The 26,713-nt window shown below is 41.0% G+C and overlaps 1 protein-coding gene across 3 annotated transcripts in view; it reads right to left on the minus strand.

The window, feature by feature from the left end:
- The window catches only part of LOC129777342 (developmental protein eyes absent), a 97,497-nt gene that overhangs the window by 29,872 nt on the left and 40,912 nt on the right, over positions 1-26,713 (minus strand). The gene's annotated exons all lie outside the window — the stretch shown is intronic.

Below are 26,713 nucleotides of genomic sequence, written 5' to 3' on the forward strand. Positions count from 1 at the left end.
GCCAGATGCTTCCACTTTAAATGGCCCACCCTGTATATACCGGAAATTTTAAATCCTGAACCTTCGGGATCATGTTGAACGTTTGTCAATTTTTTTTTATGTTGGCACTACTGTCAATGGTATTAAAGTCAATTTTGAGCGCGATCTGTCATTAAGTAAGATTACAGCGTAATCATGAACAAGTTAACATTTTTTGCTCGGCGATTTTTGAAATGGATAATTCTACTGGTCAAAGATATTGTTGAAATTATATGTTGCAAACAAACGGTTTGCCACGTCAGGAACGACTTCAACTAATGAATAGATCGACAAAATAAAAAGAATGATGTTTGGGAATCATCATATAAGATTCCCCTCACGAGACCGTTCATCATGGTTGGTGTTTAGGGCATGAGAAAAGTAGCAGCACGACTAGTGCCAAAAGAACTCAAAATTTATTCGCAATCAAGTGGCTGAAGACATACTTGAATCATCAAATTTTGATCCCACGTTCATCCAACACATAATTACTCTCCAGATATGGCCCCGTATGACTTTTTCCTATTTAGAACATCAAAGTACCATTTCGTAGGACCCAGGATTGAAGACATAAAAACGAAATCGCTGCGTGGACTAAAGGCAATTCCTAAATACAGCTATAAAAAATGTTTCGATGGTTGTTCGCTGGGAAAGTGTATTGCTTCAGAAGGGGCCTATTTTGAAGACAATACTATAAATTTAGAGGATAAAGCATTTTCTTTAAAAAAAACATGAATTCAAATTCAAATTTAAACTCTGAACCAAGTGCAGTGACAAATATTGCACAATTTTCTGTTCCTGCGGGCGTTTTGTCTGAGCAACATCATGAACCGAAGCGTTATGTAGCTCCATATCTACTGCCATTAACATCAGGAAGAATGGACATTAGTGGATCTTTAAAAGTGATCGAATGTGACTCCTGCAGAGCTTCGAGCACTTCCCAAGAGCAAAAACCCTCGAAATAGGCCGAAGAGAGGTCAAGAGTCACAAATAATCACGACCACATCCGTTAGGATGAAATTGAAAAACAATCTTCAGCAGAAGAAAACAAAACTTTCGGCCAAACGCCAGCTTGCGATTAAGGCTGAGACTCCAAACGAAATTGAGGAAATCACGAAGAACAAGCCTTCAAAAGTCTTTGCGGCTCCAAGTGTAACAAAGAGGATACAGAAGAAGAAGCTTTCATGAAATTATTGTTGACCTCCGACAAACAATTATTTTGTTTTCACTTTCTTGAATTTCTTGAGTAATCCGAATGATTCACTTGGTTTTAACCCTTAAAATGTAAAAATGAATGTTTTGTTTCAATTTTTTGAATGAAATGAAGGTTTTGTTATGGATGAAAACCGTTGATTTTTATTCTAGACCTTCCTAACATCCAGATAGAAAGTAAAACAATGAGATTTTCTATGCCCACTCTGGGGTAATAGTTCACTTCAGCAGTCATTTAAAATAATAATAGTAACAGTTCACTTCAGTAGTCATTGAAAAATTTATATTTTTCTCAATGAACAATATGAAAACTGGAAAGATTTGGTAAGTATATAACTGAGTGTGTACTCTTTCCCCACTTACTTGTGGTCGCAACTGGTAACCAACTCAGTTGGAACATGTAAAACTCCAGTACAGCATTGGAAGCAGCAAATGTGGTTAAAACGAGAATACTCTCGTTTTAGTATAAATGGTGGAACGATTCAAATTTGGTCAACTTGAATTTGATGCCATTCGCTATCCACCTCTTGACGAGTAAAGTTCAGTGTCGTTATTGTGCGTTGCCACTTTTACTATTGTGCGATTGGTATAGTGTACGAGTGAAGGTCATTGCTGTCCGCTTTCGAATTGACCTTTTGTGAAGTGGAACAAAGGAAGCAGCGCTCTTGCAGCTTGCAGCCCTTGGCGGCTGTTGAACATCGGCATAACGGGATCGCCATCGTGTGGCTGTCGTTAACGGGAATTATCATCACGTGACCGTGTGAGCTATTCTTGCGCTATTGCGCGTAGCCTCTGTCTCTCCCTGGTTAGGGCAGTAGAGCGCAGTATCGGAACAACTTTTATATTAAGGTACACATATTTAATATTAATATTATTATTCTACTCATATGTTCATTGCTTAATATTATCATCATAATTTTTTGTTTGTTTGTTTTGTTATTTTTTTTTTGAGATTATTGTTAAAATCAATAATAGATTAGAAATAAGACACAAATTTTTGTAAAATGGAGAATAGTGGAGGATCTCCAGAGATGGAGATCTCCGATAATGAATCCCATTCAAGATCTGGGAAAAAAACATAAACGAGTCCCTCAAAAAGAAGATAATTCTTCTGGGGACGAATCTGCTCATCCTTCCAAACCCCCCTCTAAGAAAATAGCAAGCCTCCCTTCTGAACCCACTGTTACTTCCACTCCCCCTCTCCCATCATCGATTTCGCTTCCCCCTTCTGATGTTTCCGATCCAACCCAATCCTCGTACTCGTCCTCGTCCTCGTCTTCTCCCTCTGTTGTCTCCGCTCCACGTGTCAGAGTTTATCCAGAAGATTTACCTGGAACTGGCCCGTGTGTTGTTTTCCTCCGGCCAAAACCAAAAGGAAAAAGCCTTAACGTGATTCAGATCATGAAAGATCTGGCCAAATACTCTTCTGTATCTGAAATTCGCAGGGTTAGACCGAACAAATTGCGGGTTGTCGTGGATGAACGGAAACACGCAAACGAGATTGTTGCTGACCAACACTTCACTCTCGAATATAGAACATTTATACCTTCCCATAACGTAGAAATTGAGGGGGTGTTAACTGAAACGGGTCTGACGAGCGAACAAATAAAAAAGAAGGAAAAGGCAAGTTCAAGAAGCTTCCCTCAATGGAAGTAAAGATCTTGGACTGTCGCCAACTCGGGAAACTCTCCCATGATGGGGACCAAACTAAATTTACGCCGTCAGACTCGTTTCGAGTCACCTTTGCTGGTGCCGCCCTCCCTGACTACGTTATATGGTGGACAAACTGAGACTACCTGTGCGACTCTTCGTGCCAAAGCCCATGACTTGCAACAAATGCAAGTCAGTTGGTCATACTTCAGATTATTGTGCCAACAAGGAGCGCTGTGCCACTTGCGGAGAGCAACATGCAGTGCGACTGAGCAAAGGTGTCCATAATGCGGAGGATCCCCACACGCGCTCTCAGCTTGTGAAAATTACAAGATTCGCTGGGAGAAACAGAAGCGCTCTTTAAAGGAACGCTCGAAGCGCACTTTTGCAGAAATTTTAAAGGGCGCTTCTCCACTGGCCCAACAACAACAACAACCAATCTCAACACACAATACCTTTTCCACGTTGCCAGTTGATGAAATGGAAGCGGAAACAGCTAGCGGGGGCACACCGTTCATTTTCAAAGGGAATCCCCGGCGCAAAAATGTGACCACTCCCAAAGTTCAAGAACAAGTCCCCCCGGTGATACCCCCAGTTAGCTTGCCTAAAAAATCGAGTGCAGCGGACAAGCAAAATCAGGTTCCTCCTGGCTTCCGTGGGAATAGTTCACCTTCGAACGACCCAGCACTCGAGGGGACATCAAAAACCCCAACTGTCCCTGTTTTTCCGTCCAGCTCAACTTCCCAATCGGGATTTATAAAGTTTTTTTTTTTTTTTTTTTATCTGTATTATAGTGACTTTCAACTCATTTGGCTGGTTCGTCACTTTTACTTCCATTTTTTGGAAGAATGTCGGGAGTGAGAATTGAACTCGTGACCTTTAGCGTGAGAGGTATGGATGTTACCACTACGCCAGATCGCCTCCACGATTTATAAAGTTGTCTGACCTTTTGGATCAAATCTTCAAGTGTTTTAATGTTTCCGACTCCATCAGAACCCTTGTCATCTCAATGCTTCCAGTATTAAAGACAATTTTACAGCAATTGATGCAAACATGGCCCCTCCTTGCAATGATTATCTCTCTTGATGTCTAATTTAGATAGAGAGGTCGGAGATATCACTGTTTTTCAGTGGAATTGTCGTAGTCTTATCCCTAAATTGGATACATTCAAATTTTTAATTCATAACTTCAATTGTGATGTTTTTGCTCTGTCCGAAACTTGGCTTTCTTCGCGAGATGATACCTCTTTCCACGATTTTAATATTATACGCTTGGACCGCGATGACAGATACGGAGGGGTACTATTGGGGATCAATAAGTGCCACTCATTTTTTCGAATTGACCTTCCACCAATTGGAGGGATCGAAGCTGTTGCTTGTCATGCAAACATCAGAGGCAAAGACCTCTGTATTGTCAGCTTGTATTGGCCTCCGAGAGCTGCGGTTAGCCGCAAACAACTTGATGACATGTGCTCACTCCTTCCTGAGCCACGATTGATCTTGGGAGACTTCAACTCTCACGGAACTACCTGGGGGGAACAGTACGACGACAATCGTTCATTGTTGATATATGACCTTTGTAACAGCTTCAATATGACCGTTTTGAACACTGGGGAAACAACACGTGTACCTAAACCTCCTGCTAACCCAAGTGCTCTTGACCTCTCGCTTTGCTCGAATTCACTATCGTTAGATTGCAAGTGGAATGTAATCCAGGACCCCAACGGTAGTGATCACTTGCCAATCAAAATTTCCATCACCATTGGGTCGAATTCTTCTGAATCTATAAACATGGCATATGACCTCACAAGACACATTGACTGGAAAAAAAAAAAACGGACGCGATTGCTCTAGCCATCAATTCCAGAGATGGTGTACCTCCATTGGAGGAGTATAACTTCCTTTCTCGTTTGATCTATGACAGCGCGGTTCGCGCTCAAACGAAACCCATCCCAGGTTCCACTATTCGTCGAAGGCCTCCCAATCTATGGTGGGATAGCATATGTTCCAAGCTTTATGTAGAAAAATCGAATGCATTTAAAGCTTTTCGGAAACGTGGAACCCCTGAAAATTTTCAGACGTATTTGGACCTTGAAAATCAATTTAAAAACTTGATCAAAGGGAAAAAACGTGCTTATTGGCGAAATTTCGTGGGAGGTTTGTCACAAGAAACGTCAATGAAACAATTATGAAAAGTGGCTCGAAACATGAGAAATCGCTCTTCAACGAATGAAAGCGAAGAATATTCACAGCGAAGGAAAAGGCAAGTTCAAGAAGCTTCCCTCAATGGAAGTAAAGATCTTGGACTGTCGCCAACTCGGGAAACTCTCCCATGATGGGGACCAAACTAAATTTACGCCGTCAGACTCGTTTCGAGTCACCTTTGCTGGTGCCGCCCTCCCTGACTACGTTATATGGTGGACAAACTGAGACTACCTGTGCGACTCTTCGTGCCAAAGCCCATGACTTGCAACAAATGCAAGTCAGTTGGTCATACTTCAGATTATTGTGCCAACAAGGAGCGCTGTGCCACTTGCGGAGAGCAACATGCAGTGCGACTGAGCAAAGGTGTCCATAATGCGGAGGATCCCCACACGCGCTCTCAGCTTGTGAAAATTACAAGATTCGCTGGGAGAAACAGAAGCGCTCTTTAAAGGAACGCTCGAAGCGCACTTTTGCAGAAATTTTAAAGGGCGCTTCTCCACTGGCCCAACAACAACAACAACCAATCTCAACACACAATACCTTTTCCACGTTGCCAGTTGATGAAATGGAAGCGGAAACAGCTAGCGGGGGCACACCGTTCATTTTCAAAGGGAATCCCCGGCGCAAAAATGTGACCACTCCCAAAGTTCAAGAACAAGTCCCCCCGGTGATACCCCCAGTTAGCTTGCCTAAAAAATCGAGTGCAGCGGACAAGCAAAATCAGGTTCCTCCTGGCTTCCGTGGGAATAGTTCACCTTCGAACGACCCAGCACTCGAGGGGACATCAAAAACCCCAACTGTCCCTGTTTTTCCGTCCAGCTCAACTTCCCAATCGGGATTTATAAAGTTTTTTTTTTTTTTTTTTATCTGTATTATAGTGACTTTCAACTCATTTGGCTGGTTCGTCACTTTTACTTCCATTTTTTGGAAGAATGTCGGGAGTGAGAATTGAACTCGTGACCTTTAGCGTGAGAGGTATGGATGTTACCACTACGCCAGATCGCCTCCACGATTTATAAAGTTGTCTGACCTTTTGGATCAAATCTTCAAGTGTTTTAATGTTTCCGACTCCATCAGAACCCTTGTCATCTCAATGCTTCCAGTATTAAAGACAATTTTACAGCAATTGATGCAAACATGGCCCCTCCTTGCAATGATTATCTCTCTTGATGTCTAATTTAGATAGAGAGGTCGGAGATATCACTGTTTTTCAGTGGAATTGTCGTAGTCTTATCCCTAAATTGGATACATTCAAATTTTTAATTCATAACTTCAATTGTGATGTTTTTGCTCTGTCCGAAACTTGGCTTTCTTCGCGAGATGATACCTCTTTCCACGATTTTAATATTATACGCTTGGACCGCGATGACAGATACGGAGGGGTACTATTGGGGATCAATAAGTGCCACTCATTTTTTCGAATTGACCTTCCACCAATTGGAGGGATCGAAGCTGTTGCTTGTCATGCAAACATCAGAGGCAAAGACCTCTGTATTGTCAGCTTGTATTGGCCTCCGAGAGCTGCGGTTAGCCGCAAACAACTTGATGACATGTGCTCACTCCTTCCTGAGCCACGATTGATCTTGGGAGACTTCAACTCTCACGGAACTACCTGGGGGGAACAGTACGACGACAATCGTTCATTGTTGATATATGACCTTTGTAACAGCTTCAATATGACCGTTTTGAACACTGGGGAAACAACACGTGTACCTAAACCTCCTGCTAACCCAAGTGCTCTTGACCTCTCGCTTTGCTCGAATTCACTATCGTTAGATTGCAAGTGGAATGTAATCCAGGACCCCAACGGTAGTGATCACTTGCCAATCAAAATTTCCATCACCATTGGGTCGAATTCTTCTGAATCTATAAACATGGCATATGACCTCACAAGACACATTGACTGGAAAAAAAAAAAACGGACGCGATTGCTCTAGCCATCAATTCCAGAGATGGTGTACCTCCATTGGAGGAGTATAACTTCCTTTCTCGTTTGATCTATGACAGCGCGGTTCGCGCTCAAACGAAACCCATCCCAGGTTCCACTATTCGTCGAAGGCCTCCCAATCTATGGTGGGATAGCATATGTTCCAAGCTTTATGTAGAAAAATCGAATGCATTTAAAGCTTTTCGGAAACGTGGAACCCCTGAAAATTTTCAGACGTATTTGGACCTTGAAAATCAATTTAAAAACTTGATCAAAGGGAAAAAACGTGCTTATTGGCGAAATTTCGTGGGAGGTTTGTCACAAGAAACGTCAATGAAACAATTATGAAAAGTGGCTCGAAACATGAGAAATCGCTCTTCAACGAATGAAAGCGAAGAATATTCACATCGATGGATTTTGAATTTTGCACGGAAGGTGTGTTCTGATTCCGCTCCTGTGCAAAAAATTGTTCGAGATATACCACAAGATAGGTGCGATCTTGATTCCGAGTTTTCGATGGTAGAATTCTCTCTTGCTCTCCTTTCATGTAACAATTCTGCTCCGGGATCGGATAGAATTAAGTTCAACTTGCTGAAAAATCTCCCTGATGTGGCGAAACATCGCTTGCTGAACTTATTCAATCGGTTTCTGGAGCATAATATTGTTCCAGATGATTGGAGACAAGTACGAGTTATAGCTATTCAAAAACCCGGAAAACCTGCGTCCGACTTCAATTCGTACCGCCCAATAGCAATGCTGTCTTGTATACGGAAATTGTTGGAGAAAATGATCTTGTTTCGCCTTGATCGATGGGTTGAAACGAATGGCCTACTCTCAGATACACAATATGGGTTCCGCAGGGGAAAGGGGACGAATGATTGTCTCGCGTTGCTTTCTTCAGAAATTCAAATGGCTTACGCCGAAAAAAAAAATGGCTTCAGTATTATTGGACATAAAGGGGGCCTTTGATTCTGTTTCAATAGAGGTTTTGTCAGACAAATTACACTCTCGGGGTCTGCCGCCTCTATTGAATAATATGTTATATAACTTGCTTTGTGAGAAACATTTGAACTTTTCTAACGGAGCTTCGGCAGTAAGTCGGGTCTCTTACATGGGCCTCCCCCAGGGCTCATGTTTAAGCCCCCTTTTGTACAACTTCTATGTAAGCGACATCGACAATTGCCTTACACAAAATTGCAGCCTAAGACAACTTGCAGATGATGGAGTGGTGTCTGTCGTAGGACCAAACGAATCCGACCTGCAAGGACCCTTACAAGATACTTTGAACAATTTTTCAACCTGGGCCATTGGGCTAGGGATCGAATTCTCCACGGAGAAAACAGAGATGGTGGTTTTTTATAGGAAGCATAGACCAGCAAAACCAAAGCTTCAACTTTTGGGTAAACCGATCACTCATGCTATGTCATTCAAGTATCTTGGGGTCTGGTTCGACTCCAAATGTACTTGGGGGCCCATATTAGGTATCTGAGTAAAAAATGTCAACAAAGAATAAACTTTCTCCGTACAATTACCGGCACCGGGTGGGAAGCCCATTCCGAAGATCTTATAATGTTGTATCGAACAACTATTCTCTCAGTGATGGAGTATGGCAGTTTCTGTTTTCAATCAGCTGCCAAAACACACCTCATTAAACTCGAGCGAATTCAGTATCTTTGTCTCCGTATTGCGTTGGGATGTATGCCCTCAACGCATACCATGAGTCTCGAGGTTTTGGCAGGCGTAATCCCACTAAAAGATCGCTTCAATTTATTATCTCTTCGGTTCCTCATCCGGTGTAAGGTTATGAATCCATTGATGATCGGAAATTTTGAGCAATTGATCGAGCTAAATTTTCATTCTGGATTCATGAGTTCATATCATGAATTCACCTCTATGCAGGTTGTTCCTTCTTCGTATATTCCCAACCGTGTTTGTTTTCCTGACTACATCAATTCCTCTGTACATTTCGATCTGTTCATGAAGGAGAAAATCCATGAAAATCCAGATTATCTTAGATTGGGGTTCGTTCCTACAATCTTCAATGCAAAGTATGGGCGTATCAATTGTGATAATATATACTTTACTGATGGGTCCTCTATGAATGAGTCCACATGATTTGGAGTGTTCAACGTATTTTTTAGCACCAGTCTTCAGAATCCTTGCTCGGTATATATTGCTGAATTGGCAGCGATATACTGGGCGCTGGACAGCGTCGCCTTACGACCTGTTGAACACTGTTACATTGTAACGGATAGTCTTAGCTCTGTCGAAGCTATCCGTTCAGTGAGGCCGGAAAAGCACTCGCCGTACTTCCTTGAGAGAATACGAGAAATTTTGAGTGCTTTATCCAGACGCTGTTATGTAATTACCTTTGTCTGGGTCCCTTCACATTGCTCAATTCCGGGTAATGAGAGGGCTGACTCATTGGCAAAGGTAGGTGCAATTGAAGGCGATATATATCAGCGTCAAGTCGCCTTCAATGAATTTTATTCTTTAGTTCGCAAAACAGGCAACGCAAGTGGAATGATGATGAATTGGGCCGGTGGTTTCACTCGATTATCCCTAAGGTTAGCCTCAAACCGTGGTTCAAAAGTCTGGACTTGAGTCGGGACTTTATTCGCACCTTCTCCCGACTCATGTCCAATCACTGTTCGTTAGATGCACTACTCTTCCGTTTCAATCTTGCCAGCAGCAATCTCTGCGTTTGTGGCCAAGGTTATCACGACATCGAGCACGTTGTTTGGTCGTGCGAGGTGTATCTGGTCGCCAGATCGAATTTAGAAAACTCCCTTCGGGCCCGAGGAAGACAGCCCAATGTGCCGGTGAGAGATGTGTTGGCTCGGTTAGACCTTGATTACATGTCCCATATATATGTTTTCCTTAAAGCTATAGATCTTCGTGTGTGATTGTCCCTACATCCTTATACCCTCCTTTCCTTCTATTGCGGGTAATTCGTCCCCTTGCTATAAATAGTAGAATAAGTTGAAATGTAAATAAACTATAGATATACGAATAGATTTAAGAATTGAGTGCTCATCAACATTGTTACAATTTCCTTATACACCGCGAGTAATCGGTTTTCCACCTTACTAACCATAGATGTAAGAAAATTGTTTATATATATATATAGTTTTAAAATTATATTTAAGAATTCGGCTCCTTTAAACTTAAGTAACTGAGCCTGTAAAAATAAACGAATTAATAATAAAAAAAAAAAACTTGAATTTGATGTTTTCTTTTTCATATAAATGAAACAGAAATTTCTGCATTACTCGAGAATTAATCAAGAAAATGAAACCAAATTTGGCATGTGGAGGTTTCAGGGTGCAATAAATGTTTCTATGGTGGTTGGACACCCCTCCCCCCTTTTCGAAGGGGTGGCCGCCATACAAATGAAACACAAATTTCTGCATTACTCGGGAATTAATCGAGCAAATGAAACTAAATTAGGCATATGGAGGTTTTAGGGTGCAATAAATGTTTCTATGGTGGTTAGACATTCCACCATGGAGGTTTTAGGGCGCATTAAATGTTTCTATGATGGTTAGACACTCCACCCCCCTCTCTAAGGGGGGGCTGTCATACAAATGAAACAGAAATTTCTGCATTACTCGAGAATTAATCAAGAAAATGAAACCAAATTTGGCATGTGGAGGTTTCAGGGTGCAATAAATGTTTCTATGGTGGTTAGACACCCCTCCCCCCTTTTCTAAGGGGTGGCCGCCATACAAATGAAACACAAATTTCTGCATTACTCGGGAATTAATCAAGCAAATGAAACTAAATTAGGCATATGGAGGTTTTAGGGTGCAATAAATGTTTCTATGGTGGTTAGACATTCCACCCCCCCTCTCTAATGGGGGGCTGCCATACAAGCGAAATACAATTTTTTGCATTACTCGAGAATTAATCAAGAAAATGAAACCAAATTTGGCATGTGGAGGTTTTAGGGTGCAATTAATGTTTCTATGATGGTTAGACACTCCACCCCCCTCTCTAAGGGGGGCTGTCATACAAATGAAACACAAATTTCTGCATTACTCGAGAATTAATCAAGAAAATTAAACCAAATTTGGTATGTGGAGGTTTTAGGGTGCAATAAATGTTTCTATGGTGGTTAGACATTCCACCCCCCCTCTCTAAGGAGGGGCTGCCATACAAATGAAAGACAAATTTCTGCATGACTCGAAAACTAATCAAGAAAATACCAAATTTGGCATGCCAAGGATTCAAGGGACACAAAACGTTTCTATGGCGAATAGACACTCCTCCGTTCTCTCTGAGGGTGGAGAGGGGCTGCCATACAAATTAAGCATACATTTTCGCATAATTCAAAACTTATCAAGCAAACGGAACTAAATTTGGCATGTAGAGGTTTTATGGAGAAAAAACATTTCTAAGGTGGTTCGGCACTCCTCCCCCTCTCCTTTCCCATACAAATGAAACACAAATTTCTGCATAACTCGAGAACTAATCAAGCAAACGAAACCAAACTAAGGTGAGAAGAGGGGAGGGGTCTGTCTTTATTCTATCATATGTTCTGTATCATACATTTATTCCATGTAACGGAGAAACATGTTATTTGCAAGTGGTTGAAAAATCTTGAACGAGAATTGTGTCTGAAAATAATTTGTTATTATAATGATGAGTTTTGATAGAAATACTAGGATTTTTTTAGTAAAAGATAAATTCAACGGGGTCGATTGGAAGATCAATCAATGAACAGTGGACTCATAAACTTGCGCTTAGTAAGAAAACGTAGATGTTTGAAGGTATTGATGACGAAAAACAAATTTTGGGAGGGGCGAAGTTTGCCGGGTCAGCTAGTCTGCTATAAAATGGATGTATTTTGAAAAAATATCGAAACAGGAAAAACTTCAACAGCGATTATAAGAATCGCTCCAAAAAAGAGAAATGTGCTCTGTTTGTTTAGATCAGCTGTGCGTAGTTCACTTCGAGTTGCTCAATCTGAGAAGAGATCCCTTCAACCCGAAAAAAATTACAGTTATACAAGCAGAGCCACGACAAAGTGATTTTGTAAAATAACAACGCTCGGATGGAGGTCTCGAAACCAGAAAAACTCCTTTCTCAAAAAATTACATGTGTTTCTAACGCATTGTTTGTAGGCAAAGGTTAAAAAAATTGTTGAACCGAACAAATATTTTGGAGCCAAGTTCGAAAATTGAGCCTCATTTGCAATGAAACCATTTTGAATACAAATTGCATGAAATTCGCTTCTCCATGCGTTCAATCGCATGAATAAAAATGATACAATGGCCACGAAAACTATGACTTCGATTTATCGAATACTGTTTTATTGCAATTTATTTAATAGTTTTCCGAATAAAATTCCCCAAAAACAAATGGTTCCATTATTATTCGAGCGACCGTTCAAAATATGCTTGCTCGTAACAATAAACCATCATAGCTGGGACAAATTATCATATCTCATATCGTTATGCTCGTGAACCGAAGCGATGACTAACGTGTCAAAATCTCGAGCTTCCTTACCGACCAGACCCGGTTCGATCGTATCTTATCCTATCGCTGACCGCGGGCATCCCGGGTGTATCGTTAACCAGCTGCCGTTTAGCATTGATTATCACTCTAATGGCCAGATTGGCGTTTATCTAAATATTCCGGGTAATTTGAAATTTGTTGATTTGATAAAGGTGACAAAACTGAACGTCGTCGTCAGAGTCCCGCTGGACGAGAGAGAAAAGGTAGAGACGCTGTTCAATCGTCACCCTGCCTCATCTGCATACTGATAGCCATTTTCCCATCACACCTCGCTCGGATCATCCCCGCATCTCAGCCCGCTTGCAGCGCTTGTGTCTTGTTTGTTTTACTCCGGTATTTATTCGTTTAATTTTTTCATATCCACCTAATTTCTTCCCGCTGTGGTCCCCACGAGGGGGGTTTCGAGTTATAGCGTTATGTTTTATTCATAGAACGATTTTGGTGGTGTTGCTCGGGGGGAGCGAACTCAGCTAGGGCCTTGTATGGCTACCCAGTGGTGAGAACAAAAGTGTCTTTCCATTCCAATAGTACAGGAACTGAATGATGGCTTGTTTGGGCCCATAAATTAGTTGGACCAAAGTTAGCCAGAATGACCGAGCGAAGGTATGCGGAGGAAAGTTTTGGAGCTGCGCGAAAAAAAGATCCGTATGTTAATGGTCCCCTCCTCCCCTTCCGACTCCCCTCCGCTCATCCGTTGGGTGGGTGGAAATTAATTGTCATCGTTCACTCTGCTGGAAGATGAGCCGTGATCACTATTGAATTCATGTTTGTAAAGTGTCGTTCCAAAGACGCACGATCGTAAATTACCCACATCCTCAACTGGCGTGTAAAATCATCGCAGACGCGAGGAGATGACAAATTTTCAGCAAGCTAGAGAATCCGAAACGACTCTTTCAAATCGACCATAAATTTGCTCTCTGAACACGGGAAGTTTTGACGAGCGTTTGGGAGATCCGTGGCCGCAGCAAACTAATAGTCGGTTAGCATTGTAATCGGTGGGTTAGAGGCGAGAAGTTCGTCCGACAAGCACACTAACGTGTCGGTGGAAACGATCTTCCTGTCTGATTTATGTGCTTGGTGAAACGAGACGACCTTTTCCGTTCAATTTTACACATTTTTAGCTGTTTAGATCTCTACTTTACCGGCTACCGTAAATGCTCAACGCGTTTGGCTACTGGTGAAAACAAATGTCCAATCTGCTGCCAAAACCATCGTGTTTAGTATTTTGTGAATATTCAAGATAATTTTGGTCCAATCTCATGCATGGAACTTGAGTCTAGTATTGAAACTCGTCCCTTCTCGCGTCGAACGCAAACAGACCATCAATGCCAGTGGCGTGTCATGGTTCTCTGTAAATACCGCCATGCTTAGGTTGCACAATGTGACGATCCCACCGAATGATAACAATGAGAGAATGCACTGCGGAATAAATAAAATCTCCAATTACCCCTCTATTCAGCATAACAGTTCCCCAGGCTGGCATTGAACCACGTTAATTTCGGTGCCAGCGAATCTATTCTGTGCCATCTAGAGCGGCCATATTGCCCTCGGATTGTGCTAGCACGAAATAGACAAAGGGAAAATAGGAGCCATCGCAGCGATCCGCACCTGCTCTCTGTCTGTACCTGAGCGCACATATTATCATCATGCAATTGGACCGCTCTCCGTAACGACGACCGTGCAGTAGGTACTAGGAACCGGATTCAACGTTTCGCTGCTTCTAAGTACGACCCGGACTCACTCATAAATAGATTCTCATCGCTCCCATCGTCATTACGGGACACGCATCTCGTTGATTCTTTTGATCTTCTCGCTTATGATTGAGGATCCAGAGCCAGTCAGTCATTGAGTCAGCCAGCCAGCCAGGGGAGCCGACGGCGGCCCAAAAAATTCGAGACTGGTTACACTGGTATCACAAAGAGAGGGAGACACTATAAATAGTCGTCTGACAGCAGTTTTGTGATGTGACATATATTCCACGCTCAGATGGTTATTCGAGTGAAGTGTTTTTTGCGGCTACATAATTATTATTTGCCGCTCATCACAACTCAGCACAAGAAGGGAGTAGTCGTCATATCGCGATGAACATATCATAATTAGCAGCAATCGCGCTGAGGAGTCGTCGAGTATGGGATGGCGCAATGTATCTCTTCTGGTTATGTAACAAGTTTTTTTTTCGTCCACAAACGATCTGATTTTTCCCCGAGATCGTCGTTGCGTAGAAAGTATCAAATTTTATACGCGGCAATCGGAAGCACTTTTTTATTCCCTCCAGCCGGGGAAAGGGGCGAGAGGAAACTTGTCGCAGGAATGCGTTTGTTCTTGCTCTTGAAAATCGTTAATTTATGCCGACGATGACAGCAACTGTGTTTGGAGTGAAGGGAAAATTTTACGCGATCGTCGCTATTTTTATCACATTGTTTCCGAACAGCGATGCGGTAATAATACTTGAATTACATCATAATTAACTCATAATATCTGCTTCCGCACTGGCTGGCTAATTGTGGACAAATTACGTCAGTAGGGTAGGATCTAAAACAAAATGGTTTTGGATGATCGGAACCTTAGAGTGGTGTCTTTTCCATGCGATTGTGACCGACAAACAGAACCATAATCGCAAACGCTGACGTGTGGAGAATTGCGATTACCATTGAAATGGATCACTTTTAATGCGTTACCAAAAGCTGTCCACGAAACGACTGCACCAGAGTCAAAACATCGCCAAAACTAATCTAGTTCATAACATTTTTAAAAGCTTTTATTGGTAACCTAATAATATTTCATTTATTCAGTATGAAGAAATACAATACTCTTCAGTTTAACATTAAAACAAGTAACAGTTGTCAATCGAAGAATTAAAAAAAAGAAGGATATGGTCCAAGACAAAACTGCATTATTAATTTAGAACTACGAAAGAATGAACTCATTAGTACACATATTTGGTAGTTTTGAATGATTTGCTAAGCAATAAACAGTCAATTTGAGCTAATTGTCAAATTCACTCTCAGCATAAACATGTCCTGTTGATTGGTCGCTGTCTAGAACGACACTGAAACATTGAACTTATTCAATATCGCGATAGTTTTACAGGGACTCTCAGTAAAATTACATCTCCAACACTCCCAAAACCATGATTTCCCCAACAAATAATTCCCAAATATTTTATGCAGCACCTTTCGCAGAACAGCAACAGAAAATTCGAACTGAATCTTTTGTATGGTGCTGCGTAAATCATTCCGCCTTCGGTTTTCTTTCGAAGGACACAGCACTCACCGCTGAAGAATACCTTCTTTATATCCGACTTGAAATGGTCTGCACATTCAAAAGGCGTCGTGCACAAACTACGTAACGCGAGTAGGGGTGGGAGAGGGTCGTGGTTGCGTTACTCAATATGACATAGGGCCGAGGGGGCAGCCGTGATCGTTACGTAACAAAATCCCATTTTTTGCCAAGATGATAAAGCGTGTATTTTAATGGATTTAACAACAGCCAGTAAGCAAGCACCGAAAGATGCATCTTGAACAGGGTTATCATATCTACATGACAATCTATATTTTTACAGATTTTTTAGACTTTTTAACGTAGGATTACATCTTTCGGGAACATATTGGGGTACAAATTGAAAATCGAAAATCGAGCACATCCTGGAAACTGTTTAATTTTAAACGCTTATTGCCCAATCATTTCATGATTGACTGATGAAATTTTTACGTCAATTGATTTCGGCACTCCATAAAAATTGTTTATATTGAAGAAAATAATATATGTCATGAAACTAACTATCGAACAATTGAAAAATGTCAACCCCTGTCCTAACGGAAATATCCACTTATGATTGGTCGAAATTGACGACACATGCGGCGGTTCCCTAACAGAGACATCAAAACCAAGCTGCCTGGGGGAAATCGGCATTGCAAATACATAAAAGTAGGGGGAGCTTTTGCTTTTGCCGAAAAGTGTTTCCTAACAGAGACATCAAAACCAAGATGCCCGGGGGAAATCGGCATTGCAATATTTGCAAGTCGGGGGCATTTTTATATTGCAAGTAAGGTGAGTGATACGATTAATTCTAGCAAATAAAATTTAAATTTGGAACTTTAATGTTGGCTGCTTCGTTAAATTTTATATCAATGACCGATCGTGTATTGTGAAAAATTTAGTACAAGTGTAAGTGTAAGTGTTATGTTCGGTATTGGTGGTTATCTTATATTACATAGTGAGTTTTTTTTTCTTTATTTCTTCCATACATAACACACGAGGCATCTCGTCTAGGATCACAGAGGGCGGTTTTTATCATATCTCGTTCCACTTCGGTATCTTTTATCTGATACGCGTCATCCAACGACTATTTACCATTCATCTGTCATCATCACTCGGTAAACACTGGTGAAGTGAACATACATTACCCAACAACCAAACAAAACGGCCCTTTACAGGGCCACCAAATCATTATCAAAGAGTTTAACGATGTAATTCTTCAAACATATCCAAAATCAACAGATAGCCTAACGGAATCCTACGTCAACTATGCGGTCGTGTCTCGGACACAACCGTCCTGTGACTTTTCAAACCAAGAATCTGTAGATACATACATTTTTTTGTGTTTTATACAGAATTTACAGTTTTTTTAAATAACGTTGCAGTAACGGCTTCAGGTTAATAATATTTTCTGTCATCTCATCTATTTTATTCATATAGTGTTATAATGAATAAACAACATCGTTTATTTTTTTCTTACTACATCACAGAGAATGTAAATTCCAAAAGTGCACTCATACTGTCGTGGACATTCATTTCCTTTGTATTTTTTTTTCAAATGAATTGAAAATGCACGGCTCAAAGCCAGAAAAAGGGAGGCAAAGGGACCATTGAAAATGCTGAATTCAACCAGCCCATATCCTAAGCAATAGCTATATAATAACTTTATGTGCCCTTCTCAAGCGTTGACAGTTGCCCAGTTTAGACTTATTATGCTACCTTTACTGCTATTACATTTTAGTGTGCACCCGAAATATATTACAATGAAGTTTTTTACGTTACCCAATGTGAACAAGCATCCCCTGGTAACTGAATAAATTTCCATTGTACCTCAATAGAGCAATGTATTTTTACTACAGTGTATATGTTTCCACGTAATATACTATCAACATCGTCTTATCAATAATTTATATGCAAATCAATGATACTAAAGCTACAATTATACTTAAAAATTGGCCTTGTAAACCTGATACAGATTTCAATACGAATTTTTCGAGAAAAAGCTAAGATAAAAAGATTTTTTCAGACCAAAAATACAGATCTTGGGTCCGATCACGAACGCCACTTCACGGTGAAAACGAAATGATTTGTATGCATAGTTATAGGCACTTAATTTCGTTCTTACCGTGAAGTGACGTTCGTGATCAGGCCCATAGTGAGTTCGCAAACTCCAAAATCGATAAAGCGGAATTAGTACGATATTAAGGCGAGTGGTTTGCTTGTCACGTAGAGACATCCCAGGGCCTTTTGCAAGTAGTGAAACGTAACGACAGGAACTGCTGCATTGTACCAATGAGTAGTGTAAATCAACATCAATTTATATCAGTCCATGTTCCTCTCAGCTTAACGCCAGATGGGTTGAAGCATCAATGTGATGTTAGCATTAATTTGTTTTTATGTTGAACGAAAGACTTTGACTTTGTATAAAGATTATCGTTACGTAACATAAGGGGAAGGGGGGGGGGGTTTGTCTCGCGTTACTTTTTGTTATATAGAGGATAAGCCCTAAAATCGCATTTTTAGCGTTACGTAATTTGAGCACGACGCCTAAAACTTCCAGCCCTGAAAAAATGCTCGAAGTCAGAAAATTTAAATGATCGATCGGAAAAAGTAATCAAGAAGTCCGAACATTCTCCTAGATTCACACAAGCTCGCTATCATGACACCGACGTATCATTTGCTCCTAATTTACGGTATGGATAGGTAAGCTCTCAAATGGGTAAATTAAATGTATGAGAAAATGGAAATGCTTCCAATTATCGGTCATTTACACCGTCTTTAAATTATGGGATCGTTATGTATAAAATATCAAACAAGTCGTGGGGAATTCGAACGAGATTCAAATCCACTCGACATATGCAAAAGTGGCAACATTGCCTTGACCCGAAATAAAAATGTGTCTGATAACGATTTTATATTATTGATAAAGCTTGAGCGGAAATGCTAGGAAAATTTAAAAAAATAGTTAAGTAAGGGTGAGACCTACGAGTTCAAAGTATTTAAATAACATCAAATAATAATTTTTATTTCATTCTTCGCCGATTGCCCGAAGTAACCAGACGAAGGAAAGTCGCGTCCAAGTTCCGTTATCGGTTACCGCGTGATTGTTGTTTTTTTGCCGCTGAAGAGTTCATTTCACTATCTGGATAGTGAGTGAAGTGCCCTGCCTGCAAGTGGATAAAGGCTTTCATCCTCGGAAAGCCAAGCATTGGTTTTTGTTTTGTCGCTGCTTCGCCGACATTGGAGATTTCGCCGAGTCATCGTGCCAACAGTGACAGTGCGGGTAAGCTTTCACCGACGACTGTGTGTAGTGGTGTCGTAGGCACATTCCCACCACCAACGAGCTTTCAGCACGCTCCCGTTCATCTGCACTGGAGTGCGTTCATAGGTGAATAACATTAAATATACTGAGAGAAAATATTTAATAATTATAAGTTTTTTTTTTATGTTTTTGTGAATTATTTTATTGTGAAATATTGTTTAAAAAAATACTTAGAATATAAGTGAAAATTTAAAATGGCAGAGAGTGGGGGACCTTCGGATATGGAGGTCTCTGACTCTAGTTTCCTCCTAACGGATAAAAAAAAAGTCACTCAAACGTGTTCCAAATACGGAAGATACTTCTTCTGGGGACGAGTCAGCTAACCCTACCAAGCCTCCCTCCAAAAAACTAGCAAATCTCCCATCTGCCCTTAACGATCCCACTCTACCTTCAACCTCGTCTTCTCCCTCTGTTCTTCCCGCTCCTTCTCAACCTTCGCCTTCCCACTCTCAATCCCCGTCCTCGCCTTCCCCCCCTGTTATTCCCACTCCCCGTGTAAAGGTCTATCCAGAAGATGCGCCCGGAACTGGTCCCTGGGTTGTTTTCTTCAGGCCTAAGCCAAATGGAAAGGCGTTGAGAGTCATGCAGATCGCGAAAGATCTGGCAAGGTATACCTCCGTTTCGGAAATTTCGAAGGTTAGACCAAACAAATTGCGAGTTGTCGTGAATGATCGAAAAGACGAAAACAAGATTGTTGTCGATCAGCATTTTACAATTGAGTATCGGGTCTACATTCCCTCTCACATAGTCGAAATTGAGGGTGTGATAACCGAAACGGGCTTGACGTGCGAATACATTACGAGTGAAGGTACCGGCCGTTTTAAAAAACTGCCCTCGACGACTGTTAAGATCTTGAGTTGCCGCCAGCTGGGAACAGTCTCCCATGAAGGAGAAGAAAAGAAATTTACGCCGTCCAACTCGTTTCGAGTCACCTTCGCTGGTTCAGCTCTCCCTGACTACGTGATGGTAGAAAAATTGAGGTTAGCCGTGCGACTTTTTGTTCCAAAGCCAATGACTTGTCTAAAGTGCAAGTCAGTTGGTCACACGGCTGCTTATTGTGCCAATAAAGAACGATGTGCCACTTGCGGAGAACAACATGAGGGGAAATCCTGCAGTGCGACTGAGCATAAGTGTCCATATTGCGGGGGATCCCCACACGTGCTCTCAGCTTGTGAAACATACAAGGCTCGCTGGGAGAAACAGAAGCGCTCTTTGAGGGAACGCTCTAAACGCACTTTCGCAGAAATTTTGAAGGGCGCTTCTCCACTGGCTCAAGAACAACAACCAATCAATACACACAATGTCTTCGCTACGTTGCCAGTTGACGAAATGGAAGCGGATACAGCTAACGGGGGCACGCCGTTTATTTCTCAAGGGAATCCCCGGCGCAAAAATGTGACCACTCCCAAAGTTCAAGGACAAGTCCCTCCGGTGATACCCCCTGTTAGCTTGCCCAAAAAATCGAGTGCAGCGGATAAGCAAAATCAGGTCCCTCCTGGCCTCCGTGGTAATAGTTCACCTTCGAACGACCCAGCACTCGAGGGGACATCAAAAACCCCAACTGTCCCTGTTTTTCCGTCAAGTTCAACTTCCCAATCGGGATTTATAAAGTTGTCTGACCTTGTGGATCAAATCTTCACGTGTTTTAATGTTTCCGACTCCATCAGAACCATTGTCACCGCAATGCTTCCAGTACTAAAGACAATTTTGCAGCAATTGATGCAAACATGGCCCCTCCTTGCAATGATTATCTCTCTTGATGTCTAATTTAAATAGAGAGGTCGGAGATATCACTGTTTTACAGTGGAATTGTCGTAGTCTTATCCCTAAATTGGATACATTCAAATTTATAATTCATCAACTCAATTGTGATGTTTTTGCTCTATCCAAAACCTGGCTCTCTTCTCAAAATGATCTCTCTTTCCACGATTTTAATATAATACGCTTGGACCGTGATGACAGATACGGAGGGGTACTATTGGGGATCAATAAGTGTCACTCATTTTTTAGAATTGACCTTCCACCTATTGGAGGGATCGAAGTTGTTGCTTGTCATGCAAACATCAGAGGCAAACACCTCTGTATAGTCAGCTTGTATTGGCCTCCGACAGCTGCGGTTAGCCGCAAACAACTTGTTGACATGTGCTCACTCCTTCCTGAGCCACGATTAATCTTGGGAGACTTCAACTCTCACGGAACTGCCTGGGGGGAACAGTACGACGACAATCGTTCATCGTTGATATATGACCTTTGTAACAGCTTCAATATGACCGTTTTGAACACTGGGGAAACAACACGTGTACCTAAACCTCCTGCTAAACCAAGTGCTCTTGACCTCTCGCTTTGCTCGAATTCACTATCGTTAGATTGCAAGTGGAATGTAATCCAGGATCCCAACGGTAGTGACCACTTGCCAATCAAAATTTCTATCACCAATGGGTTGAATTCTTCTGAATCAATAAACATGGCATACGACCTCACAAGACACATTGACTGGAAAAAATATGCGGACGCGATTGCTCTAGCCATCAATTCCAGAGATGGTTTGCCTCCATTGGAGGAGTATAACTTCATTTCTCGTTTGATATATGACAGCGCGGTTCGCGCTCAAACGAAACCCATCCCAGGTTCCACTATTCGTCGAAGGCCTCCCAATCCATGGTGTGATGGCCAGTGTTCCAAGCTTTATGGAGATAAATCGAATGCATTTAAAGCTTTTCGGAAACGTGGAACCCCTGAAAATTTTCAGAAGTATTTGGACCTTGAAAATCAATTTAAAAACTTGATCAAAGGGAAAAAACGTGCTTATTGGCGAAATTTCGTGGGAGCAAAAAATTGTTCGAGATATACCACAAGATAGGTGCGATCTTGATTCCGAGTTTTCGATGGTAGAATTCTCTCTTGCTCTCCTTTCATGTAACAATTCTGCTCCGGGATCGGATAGAATTAAGTTCAACTTGCTGAAAAATCTCCCTGATGTGGCGAAACATCGCTTGTTTAACTTATTCAATCGGTTTCTGGAGCATAATATTGTTCCAGATGATTGGAGACAAGTACGAGTTATAGCTATTCAAAAACCCGGAAAACCCGCGTCCGACTTCAATTCGTACCGCCCAATAGCAATGCTGTCTTGTATACGGAAATTGTTGGAGAAAATTATCTTGTTTCGCCTTGATCGATGGGTTGAAACGAATGGCCTACTCTCAGATACACAATATGGGTTCCGCAGGGGCAAGGGGACGAATGATTGTCTTGCGTTGCTTTCTTCAGAAATTCAAATGGCTTACGCCGAAAAAAAACAAATGGCTTCAGTATTCTTGGACATAAAGGGGGCCTTTGATTCTGTTTCAATAGAGGTTTTGTCAGACAAATTACAATCTCGGGGTCTGCCGCCTCTATTGAATAATATGTTATATAACTTGCTTTGTGAGAAACATTTGAACTTTTCTCACGGAGATTCGGCAGTAAGTCGGGTCTCTTACATGGGACTCCCCCAGGGCTCATGTTTAAGCCCCCTTTTGTACAACTTCTACGTAAGCGACATTGACAATTGCCTTACACAAAATTGCAGCCTAAGACAACTTGCAGATGATGGAGTGGTGTCTGTCGTAGGATCAAACGAATCCGACCTGCAAGAATCCTTACAAGATGCTTTGAACAATTTTTCAACCTGGGCCATTGGGCTAGGGATCGAATTCTCCACGGAGAAAACAGAGATGGTGGTTTTTTCTAGGAAGCATAAACCAGCAAAACCAAAGCTTCAACTTTTGGGTAAACCGATCACTCATGCTATGTCATTCAAGTATCTTGGGGTCTGGTTCGACTCTAAATGTACTTGGGGGGCCCATATTAGGTATCTGAGTAAAAAATGTCAACAAAGAATAAACTTTCTCCGTACAATTACCGGCACCTGGTGGGGAGCCCATCCCGAAGATCTTATAATGTTGTATCGAACAACTATTCTCTCAGTGATGGAGTATGGCAGTTTCTGTTTTCAATCAGCTGCCAAAACACACCTCATTAAACTCGAGCGAATTCAGTATCTTTGTCTCCGTATCGCGTTGGGATGTATGCCCTCAACGCATACCATGAGTCTCGAGGTTTTGGCAGGCCTACTCCCACTAAAAGATCGCTTCAATTTATTATCTCTTCGGTTCCTCATCCGGTGTAAGGTTATGAACCCATTGGTGATCGGAAATTTTGAGCAGCTGATCGAGCTAAATTTTCATTCTGGATTCATGAGCTCATATCATGAATTCGTTGCAGGTTGATCCTTCTTCGTATATTCCCAACCGTGTTTGTTTTCCTGACTACATCAATTCCTCTGTGCATTTTGATCTGTCCATGAAGCAGGATATCCATGGAACATCAGATTATCTTCGATCGAGGATCGTTCCAACGATCTTCGATGCAAAGTATGGGGATATCAATTGTGATAATATGTACTTTACTGATGGGTCCTCTATGAATGAGTCCACAGGATTTGGAGTGTTCAACGAATTTTTTAGCACCTCACACAGTCTTCAGAATCCTTGCTCAGTGTATATTGCTGAATTGGCAGCGATACACTGGGCGCTGGACAGCGTCGCCTCACGACCTGTTGAACACTATTACATTGTAACGGATAGTCTTAGCTCTGTCGAAGCTATCCGTTCAGTGAGGCCGGAAAAGCACTCGCCGTACTTCCTTGAGAGAATACGAGAAATTTTGAGTGCTTTATCCAGACGCTGTTATGTCATTACCTTTGTCTGGGTCCCTTCACATTGCTCAATTCCGGGTAATGAGATGGCTGACTCATTAGCAAAGGTAGGTGCAATTGAAGGCGATATTTATCAGCGTCAAATCGCCTTCAATGAATTTTACTCTTTAGTCCGTAAAAATACCATCGCTAACTGGCAACGCAAATGGAACGAAGGTGAATTGGGCCGGTGGCTCCACTCGATTATCCCTAAGGTTAGCTTCAAACCATGGTTCAAAAGTCTGGACTTGAGTCGGGACTTTATTCGCACCTTCTCCCGACTCATGTCCAATCACTGTTCGTTAGATGCGCTACTCTTTCGTATTAATCTTGCCGACAACAATCTTTGTGTTTGTGGCCAAGGTTACCACGACATCGAGCACGTTGTTTGGTCGTGCGAGCTGTATCTTGTCGCCAGATCGAATTTAGTAGTCACCCTTCGGGCCCGAGGAAGGCAGCCCAATGTGCCGGTGAGAGACGTGTTGGCTCGGTTAGACCTTGATTACATATCCCAAATATATGTATTCCTTAAAGCTATCGATCTTCGTGTGTGATTGTCCTTATACCCTTAGTTTTTCCTTTTCCTTTGCCTTTGTGAGAGATCGGATCCCTTCTTAAGAATAAGATGAAATGTAAATACATATTAGATATAAGATAGATTTAAGAGTTGAGTGGGATGAGTGTGATTGAGAGTGTGAGTGTGATCATTGTCAACATATCCTCATATCCCCTCCTTTTCCTGAAGAAAATATGTCACCCTTCTAAACTCGAGTTGACCGCGAGTAATCGGTTTCCTATATTATTAACATTAGAATTAAGGAAAAATGTATATATACTAGTAACAATACAGTAAGGAGTTCGACTCCTTTAAACCTATGTAACTGAGCCTGTAAAAATAAACGATTTAAATAAAAATAAAAAAATAAAAAATAATTTTTATTTATATTTCAACAATTTGAAACAGCATTCGGGCCTGCTAATGTGGTAGAGAGTAAATAGCTTCACTAATACATATGAATTATTTTGACATTTATTTCGCGTCAAGGCAATGTTACCTCTTTTGCATATTTCGCTTAGATTTGAATCTAGGACGGATTGTAGATAGTCTACATCTCGTTCGGAGTGCAGAACACAAAAGTCGATCTCGATCAGGTTACAGAATGTTACATCGTGTTCATTTCAAATCCGATCGGGTTCCGGAATACGAATGTTGGTTTTTTCGTTTTGTCGCAATTAATCCCGCATTTCGTTTTGGTTTTTGGCGGAAATACGCAAAAAATCGCACATTATTGTGAAGGATTGAAGAGCGAGCTAAAATGGAGGTACCTTTACGAATAAACTCAATGTTTCCATGTTTCAACCATCCTACGACTTTTGTATTCTGCAATCCGAACGTGATCGACTTCTGCATTTTACAATTCGTCCGAGATTAAAACTCAATCGACAATTGCAAAAGTGGCAACATTGTCTTGACGCGAAACGTCAAAATAATTCTTCCGTACATGTCAAGCTATTTACTCCCTGTCGTATTAGCAGGCCCGAATGTAGTTCTAAATTTGGTGATTTTTGAATTATTACTTGATGTTATTTAAATACTTTGAACTCGTACTTCAGCTATTCCATGCCAAACCGATATAGTGCTCCTCAGATTATCGTGAAAAGTGGTATTTTCTTAAAATATTAGGCTCGTGTTTTCTTATTGAGGTCCCATTTCCATTTTAGGATGGTTCAAATAATATTTTTTCATTTTTCCAAAAATGCATAGCTTCTGGAAAGATTTAGATGATCGACATATCAAATAAAAAAAAATTAAAAATATCATACTGATATTGCTATTTTGATAAGAATCTATATATTTTTAAAGAAAACTATCTCATTAGCTTAAATTTGATATGTTGATCACCTCAATCAGTTCAGTAATTCAAAAGATATGAATTTTAAGAAAATCATTCTTGGAAAAACGAGTAAATCTTGATTTTTTAAACCAACGGTTAACTTTGAAAAATCATAACTAAGAAGCCGAAAAGAACGTCTCTCTGATTTTAAAAGAATACTAACCCAATGAATTTTTGAAAACGAGAAATTTTGGGAAAAAGTGGAAAAAAACATTTTTTTTGAACCACCATAAAATGAAAATGGACACCGTAACAAAACCAAAATTGAAAAAATACGGGTCTAATATTTTGCGATAAGGAAACAAAACTTCCATTTTTCTCGAAAATCTGAGGACCGCTATATCGGTTTGGCATGGAATAGCTGAGTTCTCACCCTTACTTAACTTCTTTTTTTTTATTGTCCTAGCTTTTCCGCCAGAAATTTATCAGATACAATTATGTTTCTCGTTTGAAACGCACAATGCAAAATTCGATCCAATCGGGTCATACAATGTAACATCGAGCTAACCAAAAACGTTTGAGATGCATTTTCACTACAGTGGCTGCATTGGCATAAGGAAACAAATTGTAACATATGATTGTGTGCTGATTCTACAAAAATACACGGGTAATCGACCCATTTCAAGGCCACCAACATTTTCTGCTGAAGAGTTAATTCTAAATGCCTAATACATTCTTGATTGATCGTATTAGTATCAAGCGCTGATCTAATCGTTGGTAACACTCCGGCAACTCCGACAAATCCGAAAGCGCTTCTTCTAAAGATCAGAATTATCGGTTAGCTTAACATGAACTGCTTAGTTATTGTTACCGAAATGCACTGCAAATCGTCGCAGAACCCTTGGCAATGATAAAGAATACAAGAGATTCGAACCATTGTTGAATTCATCATATATATTGATAACCATTGTGAGCAAGTGAATTGGATACTAGTGAATTGTTATTTCAACCAAATTAAATTATTTTTTA

The sequence above is a fragment of the Toxorhynchites rutilus genome, chromosome 3 (genome assembly GCF_029784135.1).
Source record: "Toxorhynchites rutilus septentrionalis strain SRP chromosome 3, ASM2978413v1, whole genome shotgun sequence".
Lineage (NCBI taxonomy): Eukaryota > Metazoa > Arthropoda > Insecta > Diptera > Culicidae > Toxorhynchites > Toxorhynchites rutilus.